This window comes from Pinus tabuliformis, chromosome 1_1 (assembly GCF_031772625.1).
Source record: "Pinus tabuliformis cultivar Carrire ecotype Pingquan chromosome 1_1, CPIR1, whole genome shotgun sequence".
In the NCBI taxonomy this organism is placed as follows: Eukaryota; Viridiplantae; Streptophyta; class Pinopsida; order Pinales; family Pinaceae; genus Pinus; species Pinus tabuliformis.
Window position 1 is genome coordinate 550,502,728 of NC_142297.1, and position 16,079 is coordinate 550,518,806.

Sequence of the window (16,079 nt, forward strand, 5' to 3'; positions counted from 1 at the left end):
CCACAACCTGCGTAACACGGACAAATCACCAGTTGCATTGACGTGACCCAACAGCTTACGCAACACCGTTAAGCTGCCTTTGTTGACCGTGGCTTGACCCTCGTTGACCGGAGGTGTAGATGATGTGGCTGACCGAACCAATGGCACAGGAACCTTGAGCACCTTTATTCCTACATGCCCATGTGGCTCGTTTTGCAAAATGACACGTGGAACCTTGAGATTAACAAAAAGGCTGCGGAATCATCAGATGGCTGCGGAATCGCTGAATGGCTGCGGAATTGCCAGACAGCTGCGGAATCTCTGTAAATATGTCAAAATCTAAACAAAACAGTCACACATTAGCAAAGTTCACTTAATCATGCTTAAAGACATCTAATGTAATGATCTGGGTATGTTTACAAGGAAAATGAGGCAAAAGAGAAAGATGATGTGAGGGAAAACTGTAGGTAATGATGGATAATCAAGTGCAAAGTAGAGGCTCTACAGGTCCCCTAGTCAATGAGAGGGTTGCAGGTTTCTTTTAAGGCATCTAGAGGGTTGAGAGAGTGATTCCCCTATCCCCTTTTATCTATATCATAATGGTTGATTCCCTGAGTAGAAGGCTGGAGTGGAAAGAGAAATATATAATCTTCCAACCTTCAGATTTATACCAGGGATAAATAGCATAAATCATGGAAAGTTTGTTGATGACACCATATTTATTGGAGAAGCTTCAACTTTAATATCCATGAGATTCAAATCTACCTTAGGAAAATTCTTAAAGACCTATGGAGGCACAACATATGATAGCAAAATCCACATCTTCACTTGGAACACTACTGCACAGAAAGATAAAAATATTGAATATATTTCGGGTCCAAACTTGTCAGGGAATAGAAGGAATTTAAGTATCTTGGTATCCCAATATTCTTAAAAAGAACTCCCCCCAAATAATGGCAAGGAATCTGGACAAAATCAAAGAAAATTTTTTGAATTGGGGGTTGCCTTGGCTCAATAACATGAGTCAGACTATCCAGGTGAAGGTTGTCTTATCAACCATCCCTTTGTACCATTTTTCTGCATTATTGGCTCCTAAGTATTTTATGCATCAACTTAGAATCTATATAAGAAAATTCCTTTGGAAGGGGGAAACAAGAAACTAAAAAAATCACTTGGTGAACTGGAAGATTGTTTGAGCCCCGAAGCAACATGGGGGGCTGGGAATTCGAGACCCCTCCCTAGTAAATCTAGCAATGACTATTAAGATCTTCTGGAAATTTGATACGTAGGAAGATCAATGGTGGGTGCAAGTCTTGCAGGCTAAATACCAACAGTGGAGTATCAAGGGAGAAGCCAGTTCTTCAAATCAAGGATCTCCCATTTGGAAGCTTCTTCGATCCTCCTCTTCCCTTATTTGGACAACCTTAGCAAAATCCCTGGAAATGGAAGCTCAATCAACCTCTGGATCGATTCCATTCTGGGTCACCCTCCCTTAGGGTTAGACCTCTCCATCTCCCCTCTGAAGGAACATCTCCTTCAAGTTGGAGTTATCTTCTTGGATCAGATCTCAGATTGGGATGAAAAGGGAAATTGGAAGGGATGGAGGTTTGAGAATATTCTTGCTCACTTATTGCAAATGCTGGAAGCTCTGAAATATCAATTAAATGGATGCAATCTAATTAGGAAAGAGGCATAATATTTCTAGGGGTGGAGATCCTCTTCTATTCTGTGAAGGAGGGTTATTCCCTTCTCCTCTTTAATCTCCATATTCCTCTGAAATCATCGATCTGGAGTAAGCTTTGGAAGTCTAATGCCATCCCCAAAGTAAAATTCTTTTGTTGGTTACTTCTGCATAAAAAAATCCTCATTGCTGAGAATTTGAGGAAGCGAGGAATTGTTGGCCCTTCTCGATGTCCTCTTTGTGAAAAATCGGAAGAAAGCATCCCCACCTTTTCCTCTCATGTCCCTACACCTGAGTTATCTAGTCTCTCGCCTTGGGTCCTCTTTCCTCTAAAATTTGATGGCCTCCTGATATAGTCTTCTTCTTTGCAACTTGGCCGAAATATTATTTAGGCCCCCTTTAGGCAAAAAAAATATCTTAAAGAATCTTGGGTGGCTCTCCCAAAATATATCCGTTGGAAAATTTGGTTGTCCATAAATAAAATTATTTTCAAAACTTTTCGACCTCCTACCAGAATCTCTGCTCTTAGTTCTCTTTCATCCTATTTTGAATTCAGCCTCCCCTCTTTGGACTCCACCTTAGACCAGGTGGAGAAGCATTTGTTGTAGCCTTGGTTTGTCACCCAACTTCCCTCCCCCATTCGTGTCCATCCCAAAGCTCATCCAAACTAGCTAATTCGACTATCCCTTGACAAGTTTGCTAACTGGAAATTGAAAGTCCAATCTTGAATTCTCCAATTTGATGGTGCCTAAAAAAGAAACCTAGGGGTGGTAGGAGGAGGAGGGATTCTCTTTAATACAGATGGAATAAAAGTGGATAAGTATGCATGGGGACTTGACATCAAGACCAATAACCAAGCATAAGTTTATAGCTTGTATATGGGACTCCTTCTAGCCAAGAAGAGGGAAGTTAAAAACATCACAATTATGGGTGACTCCTATCTGCTTATTGGACATTTAAGCCAGACTCTCCTTCGTGTTGAAATCGTTCTTCCTTCCTTTGAAATCCCACAATCCTGGCACATACTCCGAAACATAAATTTAGAGGCAGACATGATGGCAAAAAAATCATGTAGATTACCTAAAGGAACTTTGGAAATAAATGGAGTCTCTAGTCTTCACCCTATTCCCTAACCCTTCCCCATGATTGGCCCCTTCATGTGCCCCTCCCATATACCCCCTTATCCTTGACACATATGGAATATTTCTCCCAATCTCATTGTTTCTTGTCAATACCCAACTGTCTGTAGCACAATATCTCTTTGTCCTTTGCGCATCGACATGATTACACACCTCCCCACTTCCCTATCACGCAACCTTCATTATCTCCTCCATGTGATGCCCTTTGGGTTGATTCTACAATTAAGCATGGGAGTCTTCACGTTGGTTTCAAGATTCAAGGTTTATTGTAGGAATGTGAAGTTGATAAACATGTGAGCCCTCTCTCCCTGCATGTTGCATCTACTTCCCATGGCCAAGACTAGACAACCCAACTGCTCGAGCTCCCATTTGCAAACAATGGTCGCTCTCTCTCCTCTCAGAGAAATGATGACGTTGTATTGGGATCCCAATGGCTCGGGCTTGTATATGTAAGGCCACTGTTATAAATTGCATATGAGTTCTCTGACACCTCCCATTCTGCTTGTGATTTACAATCCAGGTTGGATTGGGTTTTGTCCGCCTAGTGAGAAGAATACAGAAGCCTCTCTAGGGTGTAGGACTTAGTCTTTCTCTGGGACTAGGTTTGTGCCCTCACTTTTGGTTAGTGCTCTACCTTGCCCCATCATGCTTAGTGGGGGTTAACTCAAGAAGAGCCTCACCGGTGCACCGCCTTTCGGTCTTGTTCTGCAATTCAATGGCACTCTGAGGGGATGGCTTCAGGATCCTGGGGTAGCAGACATCCATGCTCCGGCTGTGATGGAGAAGGAGGCATCGCGCTAAACAATGGGTCACCAAAAAAATTTGTTGTCCTCCACAACTCCGGTTATTTGTGTGCAATGTGCACAGGAGCTCGTAGAGATCAAAGCAGAGCTCTTAGACATTAAGGACTTGTTGTATCGACAAAGGGTGGTGGCTTATGAAAATTCAGAGACTATTGATGCCAAAAGTAAGTAGGTTGCTAAGCTTGAGGACGAGGTTGGAGCGTTGCACACCATGATTGAAGACCTTCAACTCCAGGTGTCAAAGTCGAGATCCCTTCCGAAAGAACAAAGCAACCCTTCTGAAGTTCAGAATTCAGGCATAGATTTAAATCACCCGATTGATCCTAATGCTTAGCTTCAATTTGCAATGACTAGTTTTTTCTGTGTAATCTTGTTGTCTCAATTTTGTCGGATATATACTAGTAAGATAAATAAGAGTATTGTATCAGTGGTATCTTTTTGTAGTGATCACAAACAACTGGGCTCGACTAATCAGTCTAGAAATGACAAAATTGAAGCCCATGGACAAATTCAAATTGTAACTCACCCATGTATTTTTCCGCGACCGGGCGCAAAATTAATATAATGAGTACTCATTGTTGTTAAACAATATATATGTATATATATATATATATATATATATATATATATTATATATATATATAATATATATCTTATATTTATTATAATTAGTTAAACTCAACGTAAAGTGGTCCTAAATTAGATGTTGTCCAACAGAAAGAAGCCATTAATGGTGGAACTGGCCATTATACAGCAGTCCCAATTTTTGTTTGTTATTGGACCAAACTTTGGATATTCGACGGTACTAGAACTCCTGTTGGATATTTGATGACAATCAAAATTTAAAAAAAATATATACATTTAACTTCTGACAATTTTTTCTGATTTTATCCCTTCCATCGGATTCTGCTGTTGGATTTTCCACCCATGTCTATTAGTGGCGACTTGAAGAAACTCATCTCTAACGAGTTTCATAAAAAGACTTATTCTCATCATCCAGGTTATCATAAAATGATAACAACCTTGAAAAATATGTATTATTGGCTTGCCATGAAAAAATGATGTTGCCGAGTGTATTTCTAAATGCATGGGGTCCCAACAAGTGAAGGTGGAATATAGGCACCCAACAAGATTGCTACAACCAATCCCCATTCATGAATGGAAGTGGGAAGTCATTTCAATGGACTTCATCATAGGGCTACCAAAGATAGTTAGGCAACATGATGCCATAATGGTGGTTGTAAATAAGTGGGGCAAGGTGGCCTATTTCATAGTTGTCAAGTCCACTCACCTAGCAAGTGACATTGCCTATATTTTCATAAAAGAAATAATTAGGTTACATGGTGTACTCAAGAAGATAATCTTGGATAGGGATGCTAAGTTTAACTCAAATTTCGGAAAGCGTTATTTGTTGATTTTGGGATAAAATTAGCTTTTAGCACAACATACTGTCCTCAAACATATGGAAAGTCTTAAAGAGTTAACATAGTACTAGAGGACATGCTCAGAATGTATGTCATGCATCAACCTAAAAGATGGGAAGAGTTTCTTCCTTTGGTAGAATTTTCCTACAACAATGGTTATAAGAATCATTGAAAATGAGTCCTTTTGAGGCTTTGTATGGTAGGAAATGTAATACACCTATTAGGTAGAATGATCTAGTCAACAGGGTGCAAATTAGACCTGACATTGTAAAGGAAATGGAATAGGAAATAATTGCTATTAGGAATAAATCAAAAATAACTCAGGATAGGCAAAAAAGCAATGTAGATTAGCAAAGAATGCACAAGGAATTCCAAGTGGGGGAACATGTTTACCTATGCATCAAGCCAAGGAAAAGTTCATTAAATATTAGGTATTGTGCCAAGTTGACACCAATATTTTGTGGACCATTTCAGATCATAGAAAGAGTGGGGCTAGTGGCCTGCTTGCCTTGATCAATAATGAAGGCACATGATGTTTTCCATATTTATTTACTTAAAAAGTATGTGCATGATGTTAATCATGTTGTTTATTGGTCTATGATATAGGTGGAATCTGGAGGAGAATTCTAACTAGATCCATTGTGCCTCTCGGATCAAAGGTAGATCGAGCTCTAGAATCGAGTAATCGAGTAGGCCAAGGTGCAGTGGAGGCACTTTGGACCAGATGAGGCCACTTGGGAAATGGTTGATCAAATGACGGTATCATACCCATTTTTTTTTGTTGGTTAAGAAAATGTAAATGTGAAAGTGCTATGTATATAAATATCATTGTTTAAGGTGTTTCCAGGCATAGAACACCAAGGATGGTGTTCCTCTAAGGTGGTGGGGTCTGTAACAACCCATTTTTACTATCCCCTCTTGTAAATATTTTTATGTACAACTGTAAATAATTATGAAAATATAAAAATAACTAGAGAGAGAGAGATGACATGAATTTAGAGTTTAGGAGAAGAAGTTGCTTAGGAAAATAACCAATCTCAAAAGTGGCATTTAATTGGCCACCTATCACCCTCATGAATTAAAGGCAAAGATGGTATAAGCATTAAAATGTGTATGTGGAAGATGACGAGTCAATCCTTCTCTTGGGGGATGTATTGGCTCTGGTCAACACACAACAAGAGATAATTGAAAAGGAGAGGGGGCACCCGACATAGAGATAGACAGGGGGAATTAAAGTCTGAACACATTGATTGTTGTACAAAAAGACCCAAGTGTGAGGTAGTGCAACAACAAGGAAGACTACATATTAGAATTGTGTGTGGAGCACTAGAAGAAGCTTAACGTAAGCTCAGGCTTTAAGCCAACTTAGGGACATTGAAGAAAGGCGAAATTGTGGTGTTGAGAAGGTAGAGAAACAATGGACTTGAGACTCTTGCTTAGCAGGTGAAGACACTAAGAGCTCTAGGACATCTATTAGTGTTTTCACATGTGGAGACCTTGAAGGTGGAATCTGCATTCCCATGAAAGCTATGAGGTGGAAGCATGGTGTTCTATCAATTCCTACTATATTGCAAGTGGAGGCATTGTGGGCTCTGGATTCCTGTAGAGTGAATCAGGTGGAGACATCATGGGCTCTATATTCTTGTAGTGATTGTTGGTTGGAACATTATGTGCTCTGGATTCCTTGAAGTGTATTTTGTTTGAGTGGCATTGTGCACTCTAGACTACTGGGTGTCAGGTGGAGTCATTGTGTGCTCTAGAACCCCATGTGTTTGTAACTTGATTGGTGTTGTAGCTATGGCATGGCTTGTTATAAGTTCTATTAATAGTTAGACTTATATGTCTATGAGTGTATTTTGTTGATGGTTATAACTTGAAATTGTTGTGCTCAACTCAGGCATGTATTCCTGTGAATGGACATGTGTAGGGAAAAACCAAGCCCCCAATGGAAGCTTGGTTAAATGCCTGAAATACTGGGAGAAAATCCTTGGATTTTATTCTAAGTTAACTAGGAGGAAATTGCCTTGTATTTGGGGTTATACTTGAGTTATTTGGATACATCCAGGAGTATGGACATTTAAATGAGTTGTCAAAGTCAAACATCATGGATATTAAACAAAGTCTGGATGCGTTCGCAAGAAGGATAAATCTAGATGTTTGGGGAGAAATGAGAAGTGAAGTGTTGTGGTTGAACTGAATCTAGATGGGTTGGATACAATTGAAGAAGAGGCAAGCCATATACATATGGGGTGGGGTCTATTTTGGGAACCCCACGAGGTCAGCTGAGTGGGCCAAGCTAGATACATACAGAGTCTAAGGCTTTTATGCCGGTGTGCATCATGGGAGCATTGATGTAGGCTAGGCATGGATGTGCACGCAGATAATAGGTAGTCCGGAGGTCTGTCAGTCCAAAGCGTTTTGTCAAATGTAAGTTAATAGGAAAACTAGATTCTTGAAGGAGAAAGATATAATGTAGATTAATGTGTTTACATGCCAAGGGCACACTCATGGGCCCATGGGCTAGATGACATGGAAAATGCCACTTGGAATTAGCCATAGCCACAATGAAACCAAAATGATGTGGGATTACCTGGGTGAGGTGGGGTTTCCACGTGGGTGCCACATGGTAGGTCCTTTCTTATGTGGTAGAGATTAAATGGTCTATCTTAAAATAGGCAAATTTTTTTATTTGGGTATCAGATCAAGATAAAATTTATATCATCAGAAAGCCATCAATGAGTTGAATGCAACGGTGTTATCCAAGGTTAATTCCACTAACTTTATAAAAAGAGAAACTTTGTAACCCCATTTCCATAATGCGACCATGGAGGTTGGGTTAACTAAAAGTAACACCTCCTACTCAGCTTGGATTACTCCAAGGGGGTGGGAGGGAGCATTACATTGGGAAGCTTTGAATTGGGCATAGGATATTGGAACGAAATATATCTTTCTCAAAATCAAATCTGACAAAGCTTATGATTAGGTTAATTGGTATTTCAATGTAGAGATGCTCATCTATCTAATTTTTGGCAAAGATATATTTCCATGGAAAATACCCTTTTTTCTAATGTTACTACTTTTGTGTTAGTAAAAAAGTTCTCATCCTATGGAAATTCTTGTGTATAAACAACTAATTTTTGAAGCCGAACAATATTTATGCGCAAGTGTGGGTTATTCTTCTTCTAGATGGATTTGAGATGGTTAATAATCATTTTGATTCTAACCCTTTTCTCTTTCAAAGCGTAATGAAGCATTTAATGGATGGTACTTTGGCCTCTCTAGATATCTTTAATTATACTTCAGGTTCTCCAGTTAGTGACCATAAGATGGATTTCTAGTTAATTATGCTGGAATATCCATTTAACTGACTTTCTAGGGTGCGGGCTTACATTAAACCTAAAGTGATATGATATATTTGTGTATTTTTTTAGTGGACTTATCACTAGTAGCTACGTGGGATTAGTGTTGATCTAGGTGAATATTGGCCACCCACCACTTCCATTGATTCATAATGGACGGCTCCCCTTCTTGGCAATTTTCTCTAGTTTTTCAAGTCCTAAACTTCCAATGTGTTTTTAAGGCCCTAAATAATGTTTTTTGGTCCTACAAAAATTTGGAGTTCCCATGACATTCCTTATCTTTGCTAGATACTGGTCTTCTCATTAAGATATTTCAAATAGGATATTTTTTACCCCAAATTGAGTTTGTATGTGTAAGTTGCAACCCTAGGAAGTTGATGTATTAACTAGAATGCTTGACCCTTCACGACTTTTTTTCTATTTCATCTCCTAAGGTTAGGGTTTTGGGTCTAGATAACCTACCACTATTCTAACTAGTTTGTATTGATTTACATTTCATAGTATTTTACTATTTGATTTATTAATAAAATTTGGTTCCCATTGGTTTACTACACTCTTTGTAATATTTTTATGTGTGTGTTTCCTTTCTTATTCCTACCTTTCATTTAATTCTCTATATTCACGAGATGAAATATAATGGGATGTCCTCAAAAGTCTATTTTAATTGGAGCTCTACTTAGTTGGAGGTTTCCTCCTCAAAGATGCAAGTCACTAGTGCTCTTATTAATAAAAGGTATAACATTTTGTGGTATTTTATTTATTTATTTGGCTATTGTGGTTGCAGTGTGTCACTTATGTAGTAGATATGTAGGTAAAATACGTTATTTTTTCTTTTCATTTCCAAAGAACACCACAAGTAGTAGGAGGGCACTTTTGTGACCCATATTTTAAAGCATTTTTAGGCTATAGACTTATTATGATGTTTATAAATATCATAGTTATTTTTCATTCAATAGATAAAAATGTGGCAAGGAAAAAATACACATTGGAAATACAAGTGTTGTCACTTAGTTAGGCACCCTTGTACCCCTGTTGGTACCCCTTATAAGCAACACCATATCAAACAACACGTATATACAATAATTTCACTTCCACTCACCCTACGGTATATTAAAATTCCATTGTGTTACCTAAAACTAACTTTTAGATAAGATGATCAATCATCTTGTTATTAGAGTGGCACTAAGAACTTCACTCAAGAAGATTACTCTCTCAAAACTTCACTCAAGAAGATTACTGTCTCATACCTAGGCACTATAGTAAAAATACTAAGGGTATAGTCAAGCCTCCTTAGCTAGTGCCATGATAAGTCAGGTCAATTGGTATTGTTGGACCCCACATATATATCAGAGAGATATACCATTAAGCCCTTCGTTACTCTTAAGACCCTAAAATCGCTACTCCTTGCTAATAGCCCATGAACTTCTTACATAAAAAAATGTATTGCAATTTAGTGCATTTTGTCACTAGAAACCCTAGTTCCTCTATCAATGTATGAAATTCCTACATAAACAGTAGAATTGAGGATTTGAGCACTCTATTAGCTCAATATTATTCAAGTGGGAGTATAGCTCTACACGAGTTTAAAAAAAATCTAGGTCCTAGCCACACCTTTATTTGAGACCCTATCTAGACAAAATATTCATGTTTATCTATACATCATGATACCACTATCTAGTAAGTCTTTTTGGTGGAATCCCTCAGCCCCCTACCTAGAAAATATCTCAATGGACATATAGCGCAATGTTGATCACCATGGTGCCACTATCTAATAACAATCTTCTTATGTATACATCTTTATCACTACTAAAGACTCTAAGGTGGAGACCATCGTCCCCTCCTTCGAAACTTAGTGTGATGTGTTGCAACTTAAAATCAACTACAAATATTCATTTACCCAACAAAATTTTGATTCCATCAATGAAAAGCTTGCTAAATTAGACTTAGTCCCAAACTATATATAACAAGTCATGGTGATGTACAATCAATATAACGGTTACAAATGTTAAGAGCATCCATCCAGATAAGGAGTTGAATCATGAAATCTCATGGATCCTCACTCTACCCCATTTGTTCTTTATCCTTTGCTTCAAATGTGGCATAGACTCCCTAAAGCGAATATTAACAAATTTAACGACTCTAACCCCATGGGTTGGGTCACTCAAAGGGAACATTATTTTTCCATGCATAGCATCAAAAATGTTTGAATGAAACTACATGTGGGTATATTATACTTAGATCTTGAATACTAGCAATGATAGCAATGACATAAGAACTCCCACTAAGGTTATATTGCTTGGACACAATTTGTCCCAAACTTCTATGATTGTGTTGAAGCAAGCACTCATTATTTGGGCAACCAAACCAATCTTAAACAATCTCGTACATTTGATGAGTTCATCTCCACTTATGAGCAATTCACCATTCACATTGAAGGAATGTCAAATGCCTTTTTTAGGCAACTCTTTATTAGTAATCTAAAGGAAACGATGTGTTCCCAAGTATTAATGGCTCATCCTATTACTTGGTGGAATCTTCTCAAACAACTCAAAAGATGATGAATGCTCGGTTTAAAAAAGAAAGACATTATATATCCTCCATCCCTATCCCACTATTTTCCCCAACCAACCCCTCTTTGTCTTCTCCCCTCCTCAAGATCCACAAGTCAGCCTGTATTGAAATTGTAAAGTGCCAACATAAAGTTCTCTACTGCATCTGTGATGAGATATATTTTATTAAGCATAAATGTAAGGAACAAAAAATTGTTATGCCCATTTTAGAGGACATTTCGAACGATGAAGTTGAAGTTATAACTTGTGATATTCTGCTTCCAATTGTTGAGATTCTTCCTCAAGTTACCCCTCATATTGCATGAAAGGTAAACTTCGTTTTGTGCAAGTCGAGGTGATCATTATAGCTTTATAAAGGTTGGAACAATGGTGGATCTTGATTAAGTGGTGCATCATATTCTTCATGGATCGACATCATGGTGATCATCTAGTCATGTTCTAATCACTTTCATTTTGTGTTGTATGATTAGATCATGATTATCCTCTAATGTAGTGATTCACTCAAGTTCATTCATGTTCCATGTCATTTCCATAATTTCACCGAGGCAAATTGTTTATTGCAAGCATATTATCACTTTTTCTTGAGCGAAAGCCACTTCATATATGTGTTTTCATTACACTTAATCACTTTTCCTAGGTAGATTGTGTATCACATCACATACACCTTTTACCTATGTAAAAGTGACTTTTATGCTTACATTTCACCTCATCCCATCTCCTAGAAGGTGCAATATGCATCTTGTATATAACTCCCTAAGTTCTATACCATATTAATCCCTTAATTCTCACATTTCCACTTTTGCAATATGAGAAGACATAACTAGTTTTAAATATTTTAATTAAATTCTGAACCTTAGGTTGAGTACCTAAGTATTGGCCTATTAGTGCTTTAATGTTCTAATTATTCTTTGAGGCTAATTCCCTAAGTTTCATTTGCTAATTATTCAATTGGGAATCCAAATTATGTATATGGGGTACACAACTTATGTTATTACTTCCCCTTTCCCTCCACACATGTTGAGGCAATCTACAAAAGAGCCAATTCACCCTAGCCTCAATTTACCAAGTTCACATATGCCAGGTTGTCCATGTCTTATCCTTATCTATTGGCATGAGTTTGGAGAAGGTTATTGAGCATTGACTTGATTAGGGTTTTATGATCCATTTTTACTAGGGTTTTACCTTCCACCTCACCATCCACCTCATCCACTCATGCACACATCCCTAGATGGTGCACTCCACTATGAAGATATACTTACTCCTTGCATTACATTGTTCACACCTTGCACACATGTGAAGTGGCTAGAAGTTAGTTTGACTTGGTCAAAGGGGGTCCACTTGCATATATTTCAAGAAGATATCACAGTTTTGATGTGGACCCATTTGCACAAAACCTAGGGTTCATGATCTATGGTGGCATCCTTATGGTTGACTTGGTCAAAAGTGGTTGAGATGGCACAATTACGAAGGGTGAATGTTGAAAAATGCAGCAAGAAATTCTCAATTTGATTTTGCCTTGATTAAATTGAGAAAAATTGAATTTCCACATTAGCAGACAACTTGGATGATGTTAACTTGAGTGACATGGCTTGTGTCACCTAGTTTACTTAGTAAATTCAAGTTGGAGGAGTTAGAGTTCAGTTTAGCATGTGTGATTGCTAATTTGTAGCAATCAAGGTCAGTTATCTAAGGTTGTTTTCAGTTAAACTAGTTCCAACTGTTGGAAGAACTAGTGGAGGGTCAAGTTATGCAGTGAGACTTTAGTCAAACTTAGTGATCATCCAGTTAACTGATCAATCAACCCAAAATAGCTAGTGCATGTAGAGAATTCGAGTTACCCAGTTGAGATGGAAATTCCAAGGTAGTGTAACATCAGTTGTAGACTAGTTTTGAGTGTACAGGTGTTGCATGCAGTCAGAGGAAGGACCTAGAGGAACAACGTAAGAAAATAGGAGCTCAAGCCAAGGCAGAAATTGACTTAGTCTAGGTTAGAGGCCTTCAGTGAGCAAAGAGGTAGTTGAGCACTTGTAGGGTGAGCTCAGTTGAGTAAAGAAATTGTAATCCATCTCTATTATTTTGATTAATGCAAGAGGCATTGGGGTTTTTAGCAAATTGCTTTCCCCATATAAAATACTTGTTGCATGTGTGTGATTTCTTATTGCATGTCTAAAATTTTTATTCTATATCATGAAATAATATCCGCAAAATAGTAGAGTAGGTTTGTGTCTTGTGATTTTGATTAAAAATTCATGAGCATTTGCAAATATACAACATAATTTCTACATGCTATCAGAGTTGGATTCATAGTAGAGGAGAAATTCGAAGTTGTTTCTCAGAGGCTCGAATTTGGAGATCAATGTTGCAGGTTTTCTTCAGAAACGAGAAGATGGATTTCAATGGACTAAGGCTAGAGTATGCCTTGGAAGGCACCTCTAGTTTTGTTGCATGGAAGGACTGCATGGAGGCAGTATTGGATGATAATGGTTTGCTAGACTACATAAAGTCAAATATTGCATAACCACCTGAATCTGATGCTCAGAATCGTGCTTAGTGGAAGAAATATATGTCCAAAGCAAGGAGAATTTTATTGGATGGTGTACGGGATCATATTTTCTCGAATCTCCATGGAAAGGAAACTCTATTTGCGATGTGGAAAGCACTGTCAGAATTGTTATAGGAGGAAATAAGGCAGAGTACCAGAGATGAGACTTCATCTAAGGGTGAGGATGAAGAGAACTTTGCATTAGCTGGAAAGGAAAAGAAAGGAGAAGGGGAGAAATCACAATCAAAACCAGAATCCAGTAAAGGGGGCAAGAAGAAAGATTTGTCAAAAATTAAATGCTTCCACTCTCATGAGTTTGGGCACTATGCCACGAAATGTCCACACAAGTAGACAAGCAAGAAGACCTCGGAGGAGTAGCAGGTGAAGCCTTGGCTTCACAATTCGAGCTTGACTTTACCCTCATTGAATGCATGGCTAGCATAATGATGGGGAGTGTAATATCCCCAATTTTGTGAGCATGGGAATTTTGCCTAATTTTGGTGATATTAAGTAAAGGGGAAAATATTATTTTGGAGAAAGGTGGCAAGTATGATTTTATTGGAGATTGGCAACAAATTATTATTTTATTAAAATGGAGGCAAAAGTCACTTAGTGGAAAATGGCCCCCACCAATAAAATAATAATTAAAAAAGGAGTCTAGAAGCATGGGGAGAAATTATAAAAGGAGGATGGACTCATTTGCTAATCATCTTTTGACTATTACACTTAACACTTCATCTTCTCTTGGAGTTTTTTAGTGCAAGGGTAGAGTGTTGTTTAGCATAGGAATTCCAGGCAGAATTCCACCCCATCTTCGGAGGACTTCGAGTGCCTCCCTAGTTGGGAATTCAGAGAGTCCATTGTTGGGCTTTCATAAAGCTTCATTGACAATAGTATTCCTAGCTCTGCGTATTTCCTAAGCATAGAGGCAATTTGAGTTATTCATTGTGGTCCAGCATACAGCGAGTTGGAGTTTGGGTTATTTGAAAGAAGATTTTCCTAATAGGAGTTGAGACTTTTGCGGTGATTTTGTATGGATAGAGAGCAACAAATATGTGGGAGGAAATTCTCTTCATTTGAAAGTGCATAGGGGTTTCTAGCTTAGCCTACGCAAGGGAAGAAGGGAGAAGAATTATGGAGAGATAAGGGCCAGAGATTAGAGGTATACCTCAAGGGAGAATTTAGCCAGTGGTAGATTTGGGCATAATTCCGTAATATCACATTGTGGGGTGTTTTCTAGCCAAATAGAGCGATTTGCACTTGTTGGGGGGTCACTGGGGGTCGGTGAATTCAGCACAAACCCTTTATGGGTTTTTGTGGGTTTGGTGAGAGGAATCTGGCACAAACCCTTTTTGGGTTTTTCTAGGTTTTGCAGGTTAATTTATAAGAATTTTCTGGGTAGTATTTCTGGCAGAAATCGGTGTTCTAGTTAGCAACCAACAATAGAAATTATTAGAGAAGGGCACAGTTCACTCCGGGACCATTTCCACCTCTTCTTCATTTATATGTAACTTGTTTTCTCAGTTAATAAAATGGCTCAACTCTTGGTACAATTTCTGGTGCAATTTGTCATTATGTTGGTTTGTTAGTTTTATAGTTACATGTTTATGTTGTATTTGTTGTTATCACTTAATGTGAAAAGTCGTAAACCCGGAAACCCTACTACAAAAAATTATGTTACTTCTCCTACTTGTTTATCCATACAAGTTATTTATTGTGTTCTACGGTAAATATCAAAGTAAATACAACCGCAACATTCATTATTTAAAATAATACGCCGAAAAAAGAAACTGAACAGGAAAAAGATACAACACAACGACAGTTATTTTTGGACAAATGTCCCCCAAAAAACCCAATGAGGGAAAACCGATGTAGCAACTTTGAGGGTTTTATTATTATGCAATAGTAATTTCTGAATGCAATTTTTTGATGCCTTCTTGACAATCCAGTTATAGAGAATATCACTGACAGAGAGATCTGTGAAACTACCTCACACTATCATTGGAAATCCTGGCTGATCTAACCCCTGAATGACTGCCCTTGGCTACCTCTACGTTGCCTCTATGTAGTGTTTGCGTCAGCCCAACATCAAACCCTCCCCTTGATAATGTCACTCCACTACTGGATCAATTTGCTGCCCAGGAACTTTGATTTATGCCTCCCAGTCTCACAACCTAGCTCTTAGCTTCTGAAATTGATTCCTGCAACACATTTTTAGACTTCCTCTTGGCTTCTGCATTGCCTCTATGTCAGCCTATGGTGCCTCTGCGTGGGCATGCGTAGTTCTGCGTTAGCCCCTCTAACTCTGCATTGCCACTGCTGGATCTCCCTTTGCCTTCTCTGCTGAGTATTCTTCGACTGGGAAAGATTTCCCTTCAAATACTATCCCTGCCCCTCATTGCAAAATCTCACTTCGAATTTCTCACCGACAACTGCTCTGCTTCAGAAATTTGATTTTCTAAACTCTCTCTCTGTGTTTTCCAAATGCCCATAAAACCTTCTCTTATAATCCTCACTTTGATCATTCAACGACCCATATTAGATTCTAATCAATGGCTAGGATCATATTTACTTTATCTCCA